The sequence below is a fragment of the Stenella coeruleoalba genome, assembly GCF_951394435.1.
Source record: "Stenella coeruleoalba genome assembly, chromosome: 14".
Classification (NCBI taxonomy): Eukaryota; Metazoa; Chordata; class Mammalia; order Artiodactyla; family Delphinidae; genus Stenella; species Stenella coeruleoalba.
Window position 1 is genome coordinate 6,779,930 of NC_137160.1, and position 22,048 is coordinate 6,801,977.

The 22,048-nt window shown below is 33.9% G+C and overlaps 1 protein-coding gene across 5 annotated transcripts in view; it reads right to left on the minus strand.

Annotated features, from left to right (window-relative positions):
• Positions 1-22,048, minus strand: part of LOC307196893 (uncharacterized protein) — a 965,113-nt gene that overhangs the window by 193,345 nt on the left and 749,720 nt on the right. For 3 of the 5 annotated variants that reach the window (XR_013831268.1, XR_013831269.1, XR_013831270.1), the window contains exon 12: positions 17,150-17,208. The gene's annotated coding sequence lies outside the window, so the exon portion shown is untranslated. Of the gene's footprint in view, positions 1-15,843; positions 17,209-22,048 lie in introns of those variants that run through there. The other 2 variants (XR_013831271.1, XR_013831272.1) reach the window with 1 other exon arrangement.

Below are 22,048 nucleotides of genomic sequence, written 5' to 3' on the forward strand. Positions count from 1 at the left end.
TAAGTCTAAGGACAGGAATCAATAATGCTTATCTATGAGAGATCAAGGTGGACTCAATTTTGATGTTTACATGTGTTGTACGTTTCATGACCAAAAGGATAAACTATTGAAAGAGAAGAAATAACTTTATAGAGCTTTTGTATTATAAAAACCAATGTCTGTAAGATACAAAGAAGCACAGCAAAAGTACTTTCTTAGAAACCAAATGACTTGGGAATATGGAAAAATTTAACACTTGAACTTTTAGACATTTTCTCAGTTCCTTCCATTTATGCTTCTCTACTTATTCAAATAAAAATAATAAGACCTTGGTATAAAAAAAAACTTACAAATAAATAGGATAGTCTTCCAAATAGATGTGAAAGAATGTAGAATTTCTTTCTTCTGATTAGTACCACTAAAAATAAGGATGCAATAAATATCATACTTACCTATGGACCTGTTAAAGAGAAAAGGATGAAAGGAAGCCTAAGTGAACAGATTTCCAGAGAGAGAGCTTTATATATGAATACAAGTGTCTTGGGATCAGATGCCTGTATGTGCCAGGCTGAGGAGAAGACCACCAAAGACTGGAGATTTTCCAATTAAGAACAGGCAGCCACACTATGGACCACTGTTTGGATGGCAGGATGGACTGGAATTTGCAAGTTTCCTAAATGCATCTACAGTCTCCTCAGTTTGACAATTCCCTCTGCCATCACCATTCCCCCAAATACACACACACACACACACACACACACACACACACACACACACACACACAACGGATGTGAGAAATACAAGTAAAGCAGTATGGAAATACAGGAAAGACTGTCTTATTCATTCTTTTGGTTCCTAGATCCTGAACCTGCAGTGGTTGAATCTAAACGTGAAAGCACGGTCTTATCCTCTCTGAACACAAAATCTGATATAATCAAAGAGATCAGCCTTCAGCAAGAGATGCACCAGTCCTTGGTGCGTTGGGCATTGGAAAACATAGGTAAACAATCTTATCAAAGAAATAGGCTGGTCCCACTCAGGATTGGTGAAATGAATAATCACCTCCTATTTTTATTGCCAAATACAGTAATTTAGGAAATAACTTCAATTCACTCGGAAGGACGGAACAAAACAAAGCAACAATACAGCGCAATATTCTATACAAAATATTATAAATACGTATACACATGCATAACATACATGTCACGTGTATTATGTATTATGAATGTATATTATATACATGTGTATACATATATACACATAATTGTAGTTTGTTTATTTCTGTATATAAAATACCAAAATGTACTGATTATATGCTAAATATACAATTTGCTTTAAAATGTGATACATTTAGGCTATGAAATTCTACAATAGCACAAAAATAATTACTTTCAGAATAAAATTAATGTAAGTTACACAAGGTCTTTACATGAAAAATTGCTAAACATTGCTGAGAGATCTTAAAGACCTAGATAAAGAGATGTACTATAATCTATAAGTTCATTGCAATTCCAATCAAAATACCAGGATATTTTTGACAAATTGACAAGTCAATTTTACATGTTATGTAGCAATGCAAAAATTCTAGAGTAGTCACCTGTCTTGGAAAAAGCCTAGCAGAATTATATAACTTGATTTTTTCTATTGTTGTTAAAAACACGTAACATTAAATTTACCATCTAAAATTAGCTGTATGCACATTGTTGGGCAACAAACCTCAAACTCCGTCATTATGCAAAATGAAAACTCTGTATCCATCGACCAATAATTTCCCCCTTCCCCGCACACACAGCATTCTACTCTTGTTTCTAAGAGTTTGACTATTTTAGATATCTCATATAAGTGGGATCATAAAATATCTGTCTTTTGTGATTGGTTTATTTCAATTAGTCTAATGTCCTCAAGATTCATATGTAACATATGACAGTGTTTCCTTCTTTTCTGAGGCTGAATAACATTCCATTGAACGTAAAATACCACATTTTCCTTATCCACTCATCTACTGAATGTAGAATAAAGGAGAAATGCACACAATCATCTCAATAGATGCAGAATAAGTACAATGTGAAATTCTCAATGATTTCTATCTAAACAAGCAACAAAATTAATATGATTTAACACTACTGGTATTTAACATTGTAGTAGAAGTTCTAGCCAATGTAATCAAGCAATAAAAAACAAGCTAAAAACCAACTGGAAAGGAATATCCTCATTTATAGACAACATGATTGTGTACTTAGAAAAATGTGAAGAATCTAAAAAAGAAAAAAGCTACTAGAAATAATAAGTGAATTTTGCAAGGATACAGCATTCGAAGTCAAAATGCAAACCTCAGTTATATTTTTATCTTCTAAAACAAAACACTCAGAAAATGAAATTTTAAAATGATACTCCATTTTCAATAACATTAAAGTGTTAATAACATAAGGATCAATGAAGCAAATTAGATATTCCAAAAACCAACCCACATTTGTATGGTCATTAGCTTTTCGACAGATAGTCCAAAGTAAGTAAATGGGGAAATGTATTCTTTTAGTCAAATATTCCTGAACCAACAGTGTTTTAAAAGCAAACAAACAAAAACACTGACCTTACATTATACATATAAACATACACATAAAGTAACTTAAAATGGTTCATAGTACTAATTGTAATAGCTAATCTATTAAACTTGACCTAATATTGGGCCAGGTAATGCTTTCTTAAAAAGGACAAAAGAATACAACTATAAGAGAAAAATGTTTAAAATATGGTCCATAAAACTTGAAAGCAAACTTTTCTTTTTGATAAAATAGTTAAGAAAAAATCATAAGCAAAAGATAGACAATGTAAAATGTCAAAGGACTATCTAGTAGATATAAAGAACACTTACAATTAAGTAATAAAACAAATAACCCATAAAAGACAATGTCCAAAATATTTGTGCATAAATCTTGGTGATGATTTTTTGGATCTGACACCAAAGCAAAGGCAACAAAAGCAAAAATAAACAAGTGGGACTACATCAAACTAAAAAGTTTCTGCACATCAAAGGAAACTATTAATAAAAAGTGAAATGGCAATACTGGATAAGAGAAAATATTTGCCAATCATATACCTGATAAAGGGTTAATATCCGAAATCTAGAGACCTCATACAACTTAACAACAACAATGACAACAACAAAACCCTCACTATCTGATTAAACAACGGAGGATCTGAATAGACATTTTTCCAAAGAAGACATACATATGGCCAATAAGTACATGTAAGGGTGCTCGACATCACTAAACATCAAGGAAATGCAAATCAAAACCACAAAGAGATACACCTCTCACTGATAGAATGCTTATTATCAAAAAAACACAAGAAATAACAAGTATTGGTGAAGACGTGGAGAAAAAGGAACCCAAGTGCATTGTTGGTGGGAAGGTACGTTGGTGTAGCCACTATGGAAAGCCCTGTGGAAGTATCTCAAAAAATGAAAACAGAACTACTGTATGATCCATCAATTCCCTGTTTGGGTATTTGTCAAAAGAAAATGGTAACACTAATTTGAATAGATGTATGCACCCATATGTTTATTATAGCATTGTTTACAATAGTCGATACATGGAAACAACCTACATGTCCATCTAGGGATGAATGGATAAAGAAAACATGTTATATACATACAAAGGAATATTATTCAGCCAATGCAACCTTGCCATTTGTAACAACATGAACAGACCTTGAGGGCACTCTGCTAAGTAAAATAAGAGAAAATACCATATGATCTCATTTATATGTGGAATCTAAAAAACAACAACAATGACAAAAGATCTCATGGATAAAGAGAACAGAATGGTGGTTGCCTGAGGTGGCAGAGTAAAAGGGTGGGTGAAATGGGTGAAGGAAGTCAAAAGGTACAAATTTCCAATATAAAATAAATTAAGTCATGGACGCAATATACAGTGTGGTGACTACAGTTAAAACTTTGGTATATTTGAAAGTACTTAGAAGAATGAATCTGAATGTTCTCATAACAAGAAAAATATTGGTAACTATATATAGTGATGGATTTTAACTGGACTAATTTTGGTGGTCATTTTGCAATATATCCAAATAGTCAATCATTACATTTTACACCTGAAGCTAATGTAATGTTATGTCAATTTTACTTCATTTTTAAAAAAGAAAAGGATTAAAAATATATATTTGAGTAAACACTCCAGAAATGCCAATAAGCATATATATGAACAGATGTTAAATACCATTAGTCATGTGACTCGTTCTCAGAGATATACAAACTAAAAACACAATGAGATATACTATTTACCTATTGGAATTGCTAAAGTTCAAAAGATTAACAATACCAAGTATTGGTGAGAATGCAGATAGCTTGGGGCTGTCATATAGGACCAGGACGAAACGAGAGTGGTACAGCCACTTTGGAAACAGTACAGCAGTGCCATAAAGTTTAATATGCACTTACTATCTGACCCAGAGATTCCACTTTTAAGTTTTCACCCAAGAGAAAAGAAACTGTGTTCTCATATGAAGATGAGTAGGTAAACATTTATGCCAACATTGTTATAAATTGCCACAAAGTGGGGAAAAAACCCACAAACGCCCAACTGTCTAACGTATAAACTAGCGACAGTTTAGCCAACCATTCAGGTCCCCAGTATATTCAGTAATATTTTACTCAGAAATATAAATCAGTGAAATGTTAATACATACAGCAACACTACGCTAATGGGAAAAAGCCAAACATAAAACATCGTGTACGGTATGATTCAATTTATACTGAATCCTAGAAAAGGAAAATTTATAATAAAAGAAAGTAGATCAGCTGTGTCCTGGATCCAGGGGTAGGAATAGTAGATTGATTGCAAAATGGAACTAAGAAACATTTTAGAATAAGAAAAAAATATATATCCTGATTATCATTATGGCTGTGTGATTCCATACGATTATTAAAACTCAACAACCTATACTTTTAAATGAGTGTATTTTATTCAATACATATAACATCTTAGTTAAAAATGCATAAATTAATAAAAGAAATCCAGAGTACTGGTTCAAATCTCAAACGATCTGTTCTCTTTCCCAACTGGGGTAGATCTCTTAATTGATCTGAGTGCAGAAGAGAGATAAACAAAGAACTAGCAAATCAGATTCTCTGTTGTGACGCACCCACTAGAGAATAAATCTCCGTCATTCATCTGATTTTGGAAATCATCAAAGGCTCAAACCAAGAAACAAAATTTCCCTGAGCTCAGTGATTGATGATGGATAAGGGAACCAGTAAAATGGTATAATCAGTTCAAAAAGCATCATAGAATCTAGGGTATTAACAGAAGGACAAGATTGCTGGGTTTGATTGAAGAAAAAAAGAAGCTAATTGACGTCAACAGGGCTGCAAGCCATAATTTCTGGAGTTCCTTGTCCCTCTAGACTGAAAATATTTGCGTCACTACTGAAAAAGATATATGTAAGTTGAATTGTAATGTCACTAAACCTGGTATGCTTAATCAACAGTAAGTAGATAGGGAACGTACTAACTATATAATATCTTCTGGACGATCCTAGGATGGTCTTTCCCTTTGTATTATATTAACTGATTCCCCTTCAGTTACAAATATGCTGAGAGTCTGTTGTTTTAATTAAACAACAAAATAAAACAAAAAACCACAACAGTCATTCACTCAAGCTTACAACTGCACCTATCGAAAGGCAACGTTATTGTCTGAAAATGTTTACCTTAGTCACAAACTTTTCTGACCTCATAACAGAAAGCAAGTGAGTGGTTTAATAATTTTTTCCTGTTTAACAAATTTTTAAAATTCTTACATTTGAACATAATAATGAAACCTGAATTATACTTAATTATGTAATTTTACATATATATAAATTATATAGATTATAAAATGATGTGAAATTGCATAAATTGTCAACCTGGAAATATGTGGATCTCAAGAAACACTTTCTTTTTTGAATGTCTGATTTTAGTGTCTGTTGAAGTATCAACTAGTTTTAACTGTGTGTCTAATAAGAGAAAAGAAATTTCTTTTTCCAATTTTTTCCCTTTAGGCCATCTCTTTAATCTTAAGAAGTTTTAATTTTGGCTTTTTTTTTTCCTACATTAAGCCAAACTATATTAGATGTCTATTCATAGAGAAGCTAGACTTTGCTGTCATTTTTGAGCCTCGGATTAGATCTCTTTCTCTCTGTGGAATAGGGAGCTTTTTAGTTATTTCCAGGTTTGGGGTGGTTTGAGTTGATGGATGCTATTTTAAAGTGGTTTCACTTTCTTTAAAAGGAAAAATGTGGTGCAACTTTCTGAAATTGCCACAGAACCTCAGGAAGTTGTAATTCACCTGAATGAGAACAATAGCTTACCGTTTTCACTGTCTTGTGCTTCTATGCTGGTTGGTTACTGGATTTCGTCTCTCAATTACATCTGATGGTGTCTGTTCTTCCCTTTTGTGCTAACTCCCACTTATCTTTTACTCACTCCCTTTGAGACCACATCTTCCAGCATCTATTAGGAGAATGCTAAAACCCATGCAAAATGTATCTGTCTCCAGGTGTTCTAACAATGGGGCCAGAGAGGAGCTGAAGAGGAACTACATCAACCTTCCCTACTCTGTACCTCCCTTTAAATTGTGGCCTCAATGTAGTACTGTTTATGCGTAGAATCATGTATGATTCTCTTAAGATGTTCTTGAAAAACCTGTTCTCTCTCTTTAGAAAAGAGAGGTTCAAACAAGTTACTCTATTAAGCAAATACTTGTAAAATAATACGATATGCCAGGAACTTTTGTAAGTGCTTAAGATATATTATTGAATAAAACAAAGTTCTGTTCTCCCATGGAACTTACCTTCTAGCAGGAAAAGGCAGATAACTAAGGTTCGAAAGGCTAAATCAGGCAATTATATATTATCTTAGAATATGGAAAGTATTGTAGAGGAGAAAAAGAAAAAAACAGATCTGAGTAAGGCTTGAGAGAGCAAAGATTTCTAAGTTTTTGAACTCCAGACTGGATAATCAGACAAATTAGATGTTTGCAAGCAACTTACTTCGGCAAATGATGCAAGAAACAGCAATGGGAAGGAAAGGAAGGAAGGAAATCCAACCCAACTGCCAGGAATCCTCTGAAAAGTCATGTGGAGTGTGTCTCAGCATTCTCTGCCCAAGGGATCAATTCAGGCAATGCTTAGACACTAGCTCCCATCACACACTGGAAAGGGAGGTTCCGTGAGATGTAATGTCCTACACTTGCAAGTCTGCAGTGCATCAGCGCAACTGAGATGTGTTCTGCTGGCATCTCACGAAGTGGAAGACAAGCACCAGAGCGAATGTTAGATACACGGTGCTGTCAGGATACAGCTGCGCAGAGTTGGTTGCCACAGCAATAGCTAGAGTAAGAGAAGGGGACGAGGCAATCTGAGGGCATGCCCAATACACAAAGGCTTTCGTTAGGTAAGAGAGGAAGTTATATGAATGTATGGAGGAAGAACATTCCAATCAGAGACAAAAGGCTGTGCAAATGCTTTCCAATTTTTGAGCAACTGCAGAGTCTAGTGAGGTTGAACTTGTGCGAATGAGTGGGTAACTTGTTGAACCTGAGAGCTGATAGGGCCAGATCACAGAGGGCTCTGTGAGGCGACTGTAAGAGTTTCGATTTTTATTCAGTGTGAAATAAAAAACCATTGAAGCCTTTTTCAGACAAAACATAACACGGATTTGACTTATTTAAAATTAAAATTGTATTTGGAAATAATATTCACATGCAGTTGTTAGTAATAATACAGAGATCTTGTCCACCCTTACCTACTTCCTCAACTATTAATATTCTGTAAAATTTTAATCAAATATCACAACCAGGATAGTGTCCAGAATATTCACTGATCCTATTTCCCCAGTTTAATTACAGTCATCTATGGGCGTGCTTACCTGTGCATTTAGTTCTATACAATTTTATGACTTGTGTAGGTTTGTGGAACCAGGACCACGGTCGATATACAGAACAGTTCCATCAGCACAAGGATTCCTTATATTTTGCCCTTTTCTAACCAGACTAATCTTTCGTACTCCCCACCTGTCCCTCTCCCTAACTCACGGCAACCGCTACCTAATCTGTTCTACATTTCTTTAGTTTTCTCATTTCAAAAATGTTGTAGAAGTGGAATCACATATTCAGTAAACTTCTGAGATGGCTTATTTCACTCAGTGTCATTTTCTGGAGGTCCATCCAAGTTGTTGCACGCATATAGAGTCCGTTCTTTTTTATTGATGAGTAGTATTCCATACCCCGGCCGTATCCAGTTTGTTTAATCGTCCACCTGTTACAGGATATCTGGGTGGTTTCCAACTTGGACCTATTATGAATAGAGCTGCTTTTCATATTCATTTACAACTTTCTGTGTGAACATGAATTTTCATTTCTCTGTTATCAAGACCCAAGAGTGCAATGGCTTAGACATATGGTTAAATGTATGTTTATTTTGTAAGAAGTTGCCAGACTGCTTCCGAAGAGGCTCTACCACTATATATTTCCATTGTCCATGTATGAGTGAAAGAGTTTCTCAGCAGCTTTTAGTGTTACGCATTTTTAAAATTTTATCCATTCTGATAGGTGTATAGTAATATCCCATTGGTTTTTCAAAAAAAAATGGGTTATTGAGATATAATTCACACACCATAAAATTTGTTCAAGTATACAATTCAATGGCTTTTAGTATATTCACAGAGTTGCACAAAAACACCACACTCTGACTTTAGAGCATTTTAGCCACCCCTCAAAATGACTTCATATCCATTAGCATTCATTCTGGTGGGTCCATTGAAAGAAGAGACTCTTTAGCTGGTCCTTACAGAGAGGATTCCCTGTGCAGGTGCTTGGTCCCTGGCAGGAGCCTCTTCACTGGGGAAGCCCTGACACCTGGCATCTCTCAACATGGGGGGGATTCTTAGACCTAGTGGAGGAGAGCGATTGCCAACAGGGCTGCCATGTTTCCCCCCTTCCCTTTGATCCTGGGGAGAAATGAACCTACCTATACTACCTACGTTTGCTAGACTAACAGTCTAAAAATGCTAGACCTGGGTTGCCATCCACTGTTGGGGGACTGGGTTGTAAGACACCTTGAAGTTAGAGGTTCTTCCTGTCTCTTTCAACTTTTCACTTTTAACCTTCAGATGTTTCCTGCATCATGTCCAGGGTTCATAATTGCACTAGTGGGGAGAAGGGAGCAAAACAAGTCTATTCCACATTCTCTGTACCTGTAACTTACTTTTTTAAATGACCTCTATGGTTCCTATTTTAAATAAACACTTGGGGACACTGTTAGAAGTTGCAGAAGTTAGCGTGCAATCGCATAAATGAAGGTAATTGCTGACAGTGGACTGGATGGTGCTGAGAGGAGAGACAGATACATGATAGAGATATGTGATCTGGCTATGGATAGCTCTTGAAACTAGAGCCAAAAAGATTGTCCAAATGATTTGATTTGTGGTTTACGGAAAAAGTAAGGAATCAGGGATGACTCAAAGTTTATTTTCCCCCTAAGCGAATTAAAGGCTAGAGTTGCCATTACCTGATAAACTAAACAGGTACGGCATTAGTATGAAAGGTGTATCTGGAATTCAACTGTGGACATATTAGTAGTAATGAGATGTATATTAGACATGCACATGGAAATATCAAGAAGGAAATGGAGATGAGTCCAAAGTACAGGAAGGGGATCTGGGTTGGTGATATAAATTTGGTAATTATTATGGATTTAAGTGGTGTTTAAATCCATGATACTGGATAGAATTACCAAAGAGCCAATGGGTAGGTGTTGGACGGATGCCATGCTCTTCCCTTCACCATCTTCTTCCCACTTAATTCCCAGCCCGTATCTCTGAAAGCAACATTATCTTCCCCAAATGACTCCCTCCCAAAATCTAGTCTTTCATATTCATAGTTACAAAATTCTCATGCCATAGCTTTAATTCTGCCAACCTAGAAGACATAATTAGCTGTCCTAAAAACAAAGAAATTTGCTATCAGTGATGGAAATGCCTCTCATAAATTTATTTAAAACTTTAAAAAATATCCCGATTTTACATTATTCTCAGAGTTAACAGAAAGCTTATATTTTAATCTAGAACTCAGGATTCAAGTATGCTTTATTCATTCTCTTCAGTGAAGGTTATAAGAATATAAAGAAAATAAAATATTATGCTTTCTCCATTATATAATAACAAGACAATTCAGACGTAGGAAAAATTAGTACTGTTTTGAGGCTGTATGTTTCTTAGAGAAAAAGTCAGAACAAGAACTCTTGATATTCCAAATTTCCACTCTATCATGCAGTTCAGGAGAATCAATGTAAATTGGTGCTGAGAAGCACTGCTGCTATCAGCGCACTCTGTTCCTGAGGAGAAACATGCTTGGGTAGTTGGAGAAAAGATTATGCTGCTGTTGTACTACTACTTTCTATTCTTCTAAGTACCAATGAATGCTTTAAGACCCTTGGTCATAGTTCCTACCTTCCAAGCTCTCATGGAGTAGGGCTGAATACCAATAAAATTCAAGAGCAATATTTATATATACAAGCTGCCAAACAGTATCAGTGCATTTATCTGAGGTTTAAATGAAGATTATTTTTTAAAACATGTCATTTCTGTGAAGTTAAATTGCACAAACTGTGGACATTCCACTCTCTCGTTCCATCTCAATAATTGGGTCATACTATATTATTTCATCATGGGGTCAAGAGAAATGAGATCTCATTTTTAAATACTTTGGGCTTATTCTACATTACACTCACCAACATCATCGAAACAAAACAAACAAAAGGGATGAAAATAAAATCTAATTCAATTGGAATGAAATAAACTTCAGTTAAAACATAATGATTTGAACACACATACTTATAACCTCTCCTTGTGAAAACACCATTAAGATATTTCAAAAAGGAATATAAAAGTTCACAAAGGCAAAGGAAACACATTAATGAAAGATTAAAATATTTTGGCAAAAGGATAATTAGATATTGGGTAAAACTGAATCGTTAGTATCTGCCAAAAGGGATATCAGTAATAAGCAAATACATTTTCACAGCCAAAGGCTAGAAACGGGTAAGGAGCTAGTTGAATGAGAAAAAAGAAAGAAGGAAGGAAGGAAGGAAAGGAGAGAAGGAAAGAGAGAAAGGGAGGAAGGAAAACAAAAGAGAAAAGGTATTTTCTTATGAATATTTTTCCCTCTTATATCATTAATCAACAGAGAGCCAGAGAAGGTGTTAAATATGGTTTGAATAAGGACTTCACATACTAACAATTCAGAAGTTTTTATTAGTTCTGCTTTATTAACAATACCCTTTAGAGTATTATAAAATTAATCAGCTTTAAATGAAAGTATTAGTACAACTTCGCCTCCTATTACAGTATATACTGTTTTATTTTACTCTGAAATATCATATAGGTATTGTCTAAAATAATAACTGCTATACAGAGAATAAATGCACGAGCACAACTCTCTGATTAGACTTTTGCTTCCTAGTATAAAAGGCTTAATTAACACTCTTTAAAGATTACTGTAGGGGCATTACATTTTGAAATATTTCTTTAAATGACTTTGATTCATAGACCCTGGTTGGGAGCTGAAACACACCTACCCGAGGAGGGGCAACTCATAAGCATCTGGCCATCTAATTCTATTCTAGTTTTAGGACTTTTCATTCCACTCTAATAGTACAAATGGGAATTCGGATGAACTGCCTTGATGTAAGATTTTTCTGTATCTGGACAGAGAAATGAATAGATCCTCTACCTGAGAAACGTGAGAATGGCTCACTGTGAGAGATATAAACTCTTCTCCAGAGCGTGTTTTATCAGATTAAATTCTACTGTATCAGGGAAAGTATTAATCCGGCCATACTTGGGATATATATTTCTACTAACAGTTCTCACACCTGAAGACAAACATTTTTCTAACTATTAAATATTCTAGCTGTTATTTAATAAGGGATCCAATGGCATGGTTTCTGCTACATCACTGCTCTTTGGAAGGTACTTTCATAATCTTCTATTTTATTAAGAAATAAAACATTGCTGACAGATTATTTTATATACATGGTATTTCAGGACCAAGACTGTAGGTAGAATTTGATTTGCTACTTCTTCCGTTTAATCTTGTGTAAATAATCCATAGAAAATGAACAAATATCCTAAAATATATTTGAAAGAGTCCTGAAATAGCAGAAGCTTTAGGATTTAATCTAGTCATAAAAAATTGTTAACTGTAGAAACTTGATCAAAGAGAAATAACATTTTTGAAATATCTTTTACATGCTAGCCACTGTGCTCATAGACTGTATACCTGAAAGTACAATTCTTAGGATCACATGTTATTTTGATGTGACCTTACATTGCAGAAGAGAAAACGTGTTAGTGAAACTACTTGACACAATCTAAGGAAATATAACTATTTCCCCAGTTTTTAATTTGCAAATAGCAGACATAATTCAGGGAATTTCTGTAAAGCCGTATGTAGATTTTAAATATGTGTAAAAATTTTCTCAAAAAGCAAAATATAAATACTTTTCGGTATTTATACTAAAATAACAAACAACAAGAAAAAGACAAGAAAGAATGTATCCGAATTGAAACGTAAAAGAAAGGGTTGATTTTACTATGAGTTAAGAAGCTATTTTCTGTGCTGATGAAACTGATTCAATCAAGTCAAAACAATCTGATTTTGCGAACAGTCCCTCCCCCTTGGCTACTTGGGCAAGGGAACCCCTGCCCTGAGCTCCACGCCTTGAAGAGCACCACATATTACAAACACATGTACACAAAAGGGATGCAAGATCACATGAGCACATCTCTTCCTCAGAAGCAGGTTAGATTCCAACTGGAAGAGTCCTTAGATGGGATTACAATACATTCATCCATTGTAATAGGGAGAAGGCAGAATATGTGGGTAAATACGTGACTAGGTTACATACAGATTTGGTAGTTAAAAACCTGTGCAGGTTGGTTTCTGATTGTTTCAGTTTTTTTTTTTTTTTCAAATGAAATAAAACTTAGTAAATGAAGTAACAACTAATGAATGAAATACCGATTATTCTTTTGAGAGCTTTCTTAACAGGTTACCTAAAATTTGCTGCAAATCTTCATGTTTTATTAGGATAATCACTTAAGCATAGCGAAGAATGACTGAAAAGTTGCATTTGTTTCTAGAAAAAGTAGAACCAGAGAATATAGTACCAGACTGATAGGTACTTGCCGAAAGGATGTGACTAGGAGAACCTCCTTCTTGTGACACACCTTTCCAGCTGGCACCTCTCAGGTGATACTCAACCTTATTTCTTATTCACTGATATAAAGATAATTAAACTTCACTTAAAAGGTGAATACTGAAAGAAAGGACATGGAACTATCAGGCAGCCAGCCTAAATTAGTCTGACAACGTCACCAAATTAGTTGTGCACTAATGAGATGGCATTATGGGAGCAAGAGAGACTTCAAAGAGTAATTTATAATAAACCTCTAAAAAGAGATCATCACCACCAGCAGCAGCATCATTAGGGAAGAAGGAAGATGCGGGAAAAGGCTGGTTCACTGAAAGACTGCAAGAAGCAAAGCCTACTTTTCACATGATACCATCCAACAGGCACTGCCATTTGAGAGAAGGACCCACTTATTTTATGTGTGAGGAGTTACACTGTTGGAGACCGTTTGAGCACTGTTAGTCGCTGTAACAATACAGCAGTTAACACTCAATCAATAATTACTTTTCTCCAGGTGTTATGTTAAAATCTTAATATGCTTTATCTCATTCCATTCTCATCGCAACGTTTGCATTTGGTACTATTATAATGTCCATTTTACAGATGGGAATTAGAGAACTGGAATGTTTTTCCGAGGTTACACAGTTGAGGACACTGGGTTTAGTACAGTGAACTAATTAAGGCTAGGCAGCCTTAATTTTGCATCCTATGCTATCTAACCCTAGTCTGATCCTACTGTAACTTACAGAGAGAGAAACTAGAAGGAAAGTAAATAATAACTGGGCTTTTTGAAGTAGAAATTCTGAAAAAGATATACTTATCTATAAAATAAGGTGGATAAAATACTGAAGACAAACTTTGCCAACTTTATACTTTGCCTGGGACCCGGGATGGCACTGAATGCATTTCTCTACCCAGATACTTATACAAATAATCACAAGCCTAGTCAAAACCACTTGTGAACAAGTGTTAATTATGTTTATTAAAATTTACCCAGCTGTTGAAATTTTCTAATGCCTGAAGAAAATGAGAGCTATGTTGAATATACAACTGGGAACAATGTAAATGAAACTGACTCTTTTGAAGAATAATTACTTATGCTAATTTACTTGAACACAATAGGCTCTATCAGCAAACATTTTCATAGTAATGTTATTATTTGCCTTCTCTGAAATGCTTGTCTCATTATAGTGAAGTATAAAAGAGTCAGAATACATGAACTGAATTTAAAGATTAGCAGTTATATGTCTGACCTAAAAAATTACAGGTTATATACCGTTCAAGGTGTATTTTAATTTATATAAAAAATGATGTACTTGAGATGCCCCTAAAACCATTCATTTCTCACATTCCAAAGAAGAATGTCAATAATGAATATGACATTCTTAATCATTAATATTCATAGGTATATATTACATATATAACAATTTATATCAAATAAATGTTTCTAGTCCCTTAACTGGATGATACTAATAGCAAGACATAAGGTAATAAAGTGAGTGCCCTCAGAGAAAGAAAATACAGGAGATATTAAAAATATCAGAGGAATTCATTTTCATTTACAGGATACTTCTCAAATTTATCTTCTCATTTATGAATAAAATGGAACATTTTGTTGACTATGGAAATACATTATTTTATGTTAAGTACTATTTCATTACTTAGCAAATATAATTTTCTGTATCAAATTTGCAGGTATCATAATGCTCAAATATATAATGTAAACGAGATGACAGCCAAAGGAAAGATACTCTAAACCTTTAAATTAGTGTGAAAATAATCTTGAATCAAATATGACATAACAGAGTCAAATACAATGTGCTCATTTTCTCCCTCCTCACAATTTGTTCTAAGATTCTGAAATATCACCCACCCTACTGTACAGTCTCGATAACCTTACACGCCCCAGGTGAACTGGGCCTCCCGTCAGAGCTGATTATTTCAAGAATGGACTGAGAGCCACATGGAGCTAACCAGAGACTAAATTAAAGGTTACAGACACCAATCTGATTAGTTGCTGGTGAGCCCTGGACCTGAAATGTCATCAGGACTTTGGGCCAGTTTTGGTCATTTTCACTGCAATACACTCCGGCCACTGCACACCTTCCAAGTATAGCAAGCACATGAGCCTTCAGAGAGATGCTCACAAAATAATCAGACTCAAGACACATAAGCAGAGAAGTAGTCATGTGAGAGCCACTGCCTAGAAATTCATCAGATCCTTTACCTACCTCTCACCATCACTGCCCTTTTAGATTCAGGCAGTAAGTGTGGGTTTCTATTATTTGCAGCTAACTTCACACAATTTAAGCAATCATTACTTAAAGACAACAAAAATCCCAAATCAAGAATTTAATTTGATAGCTGTGAACAAAATCTGCAAGATTCAGGCAGTGCATTTTGTGAGATAGCATTGAAAAACTTAGAGCAGTCCTAAGTTAAGCTACTAGAATCATAATTTAATACGCATAAAGAAAAATATTCTCCATCCCCAGAAGACCAAGTTAAGTAAGCCAAGAGTATATTTTATAAACTATTAAACAATGGTAAATGTATTTATATCTATTAAATTAGTATATTGGAAAATAAATAAAAATGATTAATAGATAGCAAGAAATATAAAATACATGAAACATATATGAAACAGTAATAAAAAACTAACAATAACGTGGACAATGTAGCCCTACATATAATCCCTATGATTAGCAGAATCATTTTTAAAATGGAGTACATATGATTTTCAAAAACATATACATTTTTTCCACAACTGGCCTTATGTTGGTTTATAGAGCAAGCTTCAATAAATTACAAAGGGTTGGTATCATTCAATGGATGATCTCTGACATTGGTGAAAAAACAGGAAATCAATTAAAAAGCAGGGGGTAGGAGGAAGGATCTCCGACAATTTGGAAATTATTGGAAGTTATTTCCAAATAACCAACAGAACATAACAAAAAAGGAATCACAAGTAAAATTAGAAAATATTTTAATCTGAATGTTAATGAAAATATATTAAAACCCGTTACATGCAGCTACAGAGCTGCTTAGAGGGGAATTTACAGACTTATCATTAGGAAGTTTTAAAAGCAATAATCTCAAATTTCATTTCAGAAAGCACAAAAAAAGAACAGAAAAGCAACATCCAAACAATAAAGCAAAAGAAATCAATAAAATTAAAATCATAAAATAGAGAACAAAACACTAGCCAAGAATAGTTTTTGTATTATCAGTTAACGTGAAAAACCCAAGCAATACTGTTTAAATATGAAATAGAAAGAAAGCCAGGGGTACTCAGCTGGCTCAGTTGGAAAAGCGTAAGAGTCTTTAAACAACGAAAACCCCCCAAAACGGAGCATCACTACAGACACCAACAAAAATTATAACCAACCTTGAGTCATCAAGTTTGAAAGTAAAAATGATGTGAATAAATGCCTTGAAAACCATAACGTAACTTGACAAAAGAATAGAATCCTAAATAATTTAGTATCTGTTAATGAAATTAAATTGATTATTGAAACCTGTCCTACATTGAAAAGTTCAAGTCCAAACAACTTCATCAGTAAATTCTACTAAATATTTTTAAAAGTAACAACACCAATACCATACAAATATTTGAAGAGGATAGCAAAAGAGGAAAACATTTTCCAACTCATTCTGTGTCACAGTTTTAAACTTAATATCAAGTTCTGACAAGAACATTTCAACAATAACAACAAAATGCAGATCCACCCTTGTCATAAATACAGATGGGAAAATCTTGACCAAAATATCAGCAAATCAAGTCCAGCAATACAGAAAATCAAACCCATCATGAGAAACTGGAGTGCAATGCAGCAACAGTAAAAGTAAAAATTTTAACATTTGAGAATCAACAGATATAATTCACCACGTTAACGCAAAAAAATGAAAAAAAAAATAACCTTACCTCAGTAGAAGTACTGCTGTTAGTAGTCATTGCAGGAAACTTCTTTAATCAATAGGGGTCTAAAAAAAAGAAAAGGAATCACTAAGTCAGTGATCATATATAATGAAGGATTATTTAGATCATTTTCCCCCAGACAGAGGAAAAAACAATTCACACTATTATTATTTCTATTTAGCATTTTATTGGATATCCTGGTCTGTGAAATAAAGTAAGGTAAAAAAGAAATACGTGTCTCCTCAATCATTTTTTGAGTATAATATTTTTCTTAACTTAAAAAAGAAACAGAAGAATAAGTATAGGAAAGAAATAAAATATATTTTTGTGATGTCATGATTAAGGTAGTAGAAATTCCAAAAAATTTATAGATTATAATGGTAGTAATCAGCGAACTAAAAAAGTCTTGACACGTTATATCTGAATTATAATTAAATTTCCCAAAGACAGAAGTTTTATTAAAATCACATGGCAGCCACAAAGAAAAAATTCTACAACAGATTTTAAAAAGAGAGAAAGACAAAAGGATCAAATATATCACTACAAAGAACATGATCAAATCTGCTATGCACCAAATGTTTGTGTCCCCCCAAATCTTATGTTGCAACCTAATGCCCAGTGTGATAGTATTAGGAAGGGAGATCTCTGGGAAGTGCCTAGATCGTGAGGATGGAGCCCTCATGAGTGGGATTAGAGACCTTATAAAAGACCATACAGAGCTCCCTAGACCCTTCTGCCATGGCAGTTACAACTAGAAGGTGCTGTCTCTAAACCAGAATGTGGGCCCTCACTAGACATTGAATCTGGCAGTGACTTGGACATCCCAGCCTTGGACTTCCCAGCCTCAAAAAATGTGAAAAATAAATGTTTGTTATCAGCCATCCAGTTTATGGTATTTTTGTTACAACAGCCTGAATGGACTAAGACAGCAAAGAAAATCAAAAAGGAAGACAGCAAAGAAAAACAAAAAACAAAACTGACAGAAAAAAATTTAACAGAATGACCAAAGCAATCCCTCACCTATAATAATTACTTTAAATATACTGGACGAAATTCACCAACCATAATGTGTAGAGTAGTTATTGGATGAAAAACAAAAACAAGAGCAAAACAAAGATCCAACTCTATGTTGTCTACAAGAGACTTATTTTAGATTTAAGGACATACATGGACTGAAAGTGAACGGATTTAAAATGATATTCCATGCAATGGTAAACAAAAGGAAAAGCAAGTGGCAGTACTTATGTCAGACAAAATAAACTTTTAGTCAAAAATCGTCACAAGACTAAAGGGACATTACATAATGATAAAAGGGTCAATTAATCAGGAAGATACAACAGTTATAAATATATATACACTCAACATCAGAGCACCTGAATATATAAAACAAGCACTGATACAACTGAAGGGAGAAATAGACATCAATACAGTAACAGTAGAAGACTTCAATATCCCACATTCAACCATAGATCATCCAGACAGAAAATCAATAAAGAAACAGCAGACTTGAACAAACTATAAAGCAAATGGCCATAACAGATGTATACAGAACATTCTATTCAACAGCAGCAGAATATTCATTCTTCTCAAGTATATAGAGAACATTGTCTGTGATTGATCAAATGTCAGGTCACAAACCAACTCAACAAATTTCAGAAGACTAGAATTATTCCAAGTATCTTTCCCAACCACAGTGGGAAACTAGAAATCAATAACAAAAGGAAAACTGGAATATTCACAAATGCTTGGAAATTTAAAAACACACCCTTGAGCAAATATTGGGCCAAAGAAGAAATTGAAAGGGAAATTCGAACATGTCTCAAGACAAACAAAAATTAAAACACAACACACCAAATCTTACAGGATGCAAAAGCAGCACGAAGAGGGAAGTTTTTAATGATAAAAACCTACATTAAAAAGAAGAAAGACTTCAAATAAACAACCAAATTTCATACCTCAAAGAACTAGAAAAGGATAAACTAAGCTCAAAGTTAAGAGAAGGAAAAAAATCATAAAGATTAGAGGAGAAATAAATGAAATAGAGAATAGAAACAATAAAAAAGGTCAATGAAATTAGAAGTTTATTTTTGAAAATATGAACAAAATCAAGAAATCCTTAGCTAAAATAACTGAGACAAAATAGAAAAAATAAAAGGAAAAGCAAAGGAAACAAAAGCAAAAATAAACAAATGGAACCTAATTAAACTTAAAAGCTTTTGCAAAGCAAAGGAAACCATCAACACCACAAAAAGACAACCTAATGAATGGGAGAAGATATCTGCAAATTATACGACAAATAAGGGGTTAATATCCAACATATATAAACAGCTCGTACAACTCAACATCAAAAACAAACAACCCAATTAAAAAATTGACAGAACTGAATAGACTTTTGAAAGAGGAAATGCAGATAGCCCAAGGTATATGAAAAGATGCTCAACATTGCTAATTATCAGAAAAATGCAAATCAAAACCACAATGAAATATCACCTCGCACCTGTCAGAATGGCTATCATCAAAAAGAACACAAATAACAAATGCTGGTGAGGATGTGGAGCAAAGGGAACCCTTGTGCACTGTTGGTAGAAATGTAAATTGGTGCAGCCACTGTGGAAAACAGTATGGAGTTTTCTCAAAAAAGCTAAAAATTGAACTACCATATGACCCAGCAATTCCACTTTTGGGTATGTATCCAAAACAAACAAACAAACAAATAAACAAAAACACTAATTCAAAAAGATATCTGCACCTCAATGTTCATAGCAGCATTATTTACAATTGCCAAGGTATGGAAGCAACCTAAATGTAAATCAACAGATGAATGGATAAAGAAGATAGTGTGTGTGTGTGTGTGTGTGTGTGTGTGTGTGTGTATACACACACACACACACAATGGAATGCTACTCAGCCATAAAAAAGAAGGAAATTTTGCTATCTGCAGCAACATGAATGGACTTAGAGGGCATTATGTTAAGTGAAATAAGTCAAAGGAAGTTAAATAGTGTATGATATTTCTTATATGTGTAATCCAAAAAATACAACGAACTAGTGAATAAAACAGAACAAAAAAAGTGGACTCACAGATACAGAGAACAAACTAGTGGTTACCAGTGGGGAAAAGGAAGGGGAGAGGGGGTAATATTAAGGGTAGAGGGAAAAAATGGTTATTATGGGATTATATAATATCATGTGTGTGAAACTTCTGAAGTTTTTAAAGCACTATAGAATTTAAAGAATCTTTTGTTCAATTAAAAATTAATTTTAAATAAATGAATAAATATTTTTTTCCAAAAAAAGAGAAAAGAATGAAATAAAATCAGATATGGAAGAGTAAACATTACAATAATGCCAGAGAAACTTTAAAAAAATCATGAGGAAGTATTATGAATGATTATATGCCAACAAAGTGATCAACCTAGAAGAAATGGATAAACTATTAGAAACATACCACCTACCAGACCGAATCATGAAGAAATACCAGCAGAAAGTTTAAATGGACCAATGTCAAATAAGGAGATTAAATCAGTAACCAAAAACTTCCTGACAATGAAAAGTTCCAGATCAAATAGTTTCACAATGGAATTCTACCAAATATTTAAAGAAGAATTAATACCTATCCTTCTAAACTTGTTCAAAAAAAGAAAAATAGAGACCCCCTGAAAACTTCTTTATGAGGCTAGTGTTATTTTAATATCAATGCCAGACAAGAACACTACAAGAAAAGAAAACTACAGGCCAGTAACTAATAAACGTAGATGAAAACATACTCAACAAAATACTAGTAAGCCAAATTCAACAGCACATCAAAAGAATTATATACCATGACCAAGTGGAATTATCCTAACTGGAATCAAGAATAGTTCATCATATGTAAATCAATCAATGTGATACACCATATTAACAGAATAAAGGATAAAAAAAAAATCACACGATCCTCTCAAAAGATGCAGAAAAAGCATCTGCAACATTTAATACCCTTTCCTGATAAAAATTCTCCACAAATAAGGAACAGAAGGAATTTACCTCAACACAATAAAGGTCATAGATAAAAATTGTACAGCTAACCTCATACTCAGTGATGAAAAACTGAAAGCTTTTCCTTTATGATCTGGAACAAGACAAGGATGCCTACTCTTATCACTTCTAGGCAACATAATACTGGAAGTATCAGCCTGAGCAATTAGGTAAGAGAAAGAAATAAAAGAACATCTAAACTGAAAAGGGAAAAGTAAATTGATCTGTTTGCTCATGACATGATCTTTTATGTGGAAAACTCTAAGGATTTCCGATACACACACACACACACACACACACACACACACACACACACACAAAACCTCTCAGAAGTAATAAATAAATTCAGAAATGTTTCAGGACAAAAAATTATAATATTAGATATGATTCTATACACTAAGGAAAAAGAAATCTGAAAAGGAAATTAAGGAAAAGATCCCAATTACAATAGCATAAAAATAATAAAATACTTACTGATAAACTTAACCAAGGAAGTGAAAGACATATACTGAAAATTATAAAAAATGGAGAAAAGAAATTAAAGCAGACAAAAATAGAAAGATATCCATCCTGTGTTCATGGATTGGGAAAATTCCTATTGTTAATATGTCCATATTACCCAAAGTGATTTACAGATTCAATGCAATCACTATTACAACACCAATGCTTTTTTTTTTTTTTTACAGAAACAAAATATCCTAAAATTTTTATGGAACTACAAAAGACCCCATATAGCCAAAGCAATATTGAGCAAGAAGAAAAAGTGGCAGTTCTCACACTTTCTGATTTCAAAGTATATTACAAAGCTACAGTAATCAAAACAGTATGGTACTGACATAAAAACACATGTAAATCAGTGGAGCAGAAGAGAGAGCGAAGAAATAAACCCAA